Raw genomic sequence first — 967 nt, 5'->3', positions numbered from 1 at the left:
ATTTCTCTCACTCTTACTTCCTGTTTCTGTTGTGCCTGTAATTCAAAGGGTCAGCCTTGTCACACTGTGTCACGCTGAATATCCCCAAGAACTACGTTAAGGGTACACGTGTCTGTGGAGTGCTCAGCCACTTGCACGTTAATTTCACGAGCAGGCTGTTCCGTTGATCGGATCAACTGGAACCCTCCACGTCGTAAGCGACGGAGTGCCAACAACAATGTAAATGTATATGTGTGTGTGTGTGTATTTGTGTTGCCTTGTCTTAACATTACATTGTTGTTGTAAATGAATGTCATTCCTTGCCACTGAGTATGTGGAAATGTCACCTTACTTAGAAATAGGTAAGATTTGGCAACATGAAGGGCATCTGGCCATAGAAAATGCAATTAACTTTGTCGAACTCATGCAAAAATATAAAACTGAACATGAAAATATTGTACATGTACAAAAGTTTTTCTGCTCCAAATCGACCTAACAAATTATTTCTGAATACCATATACAGTAATTAGCTGAGTGAACATCAATGTATGATTTTGAATTATATGACAAAAAAATCTAAGATATCTGACTCTATAAAAAAAATTAGAAAAAGTGAAGATTAAAAAATGGTAAGGGAGGTAACTATGTTATGCCTGCAATTATTTTTATTCGTCACAGAACTAGTATTATGAACGATGTATTTTATATATTATGTAAAATACATATGTGGCTCGTGTCCATTTATTGAGAAGGTCTGAAAAGAATAAGCTTGTTTAAAGTAAAAACAAACAAAACAACAAAGGAGAAAATAGGCGCAGGCATGGCTCTGTGGTAAGAAGCTTGCTTCCCAACCACATGATTCTGGATTGGGTAAGCATCTGCTGCTATAACCTCAGTTTATCCAAAGCCTTGTGAGTGCATTTGGTGGACGGAAACTGAAAGAAACTCGTCGTGTATATATATATATATATATATATATATATGTATG

The sequence above is a fragment of the Octopus bimaculoides genome, chromosome 20 (genome assembly GCF_001194135.2).
Source record: "Octopus bimaculoides isolate UCB-OBI-ISO-001 chromosome 20, ASM119413v2, whole genome shotgun sequence".
NCBI lineage: Eukaryota > Metazoa > Mollusca > Cephalopoda > Octopoda > Octopodidae > Octopus > Octopus bimaculoides.
The sequence above is the reverse complement of the archived record's forward strand: the minus strand, read 5'-3'. Positions refer to the sequence as shown.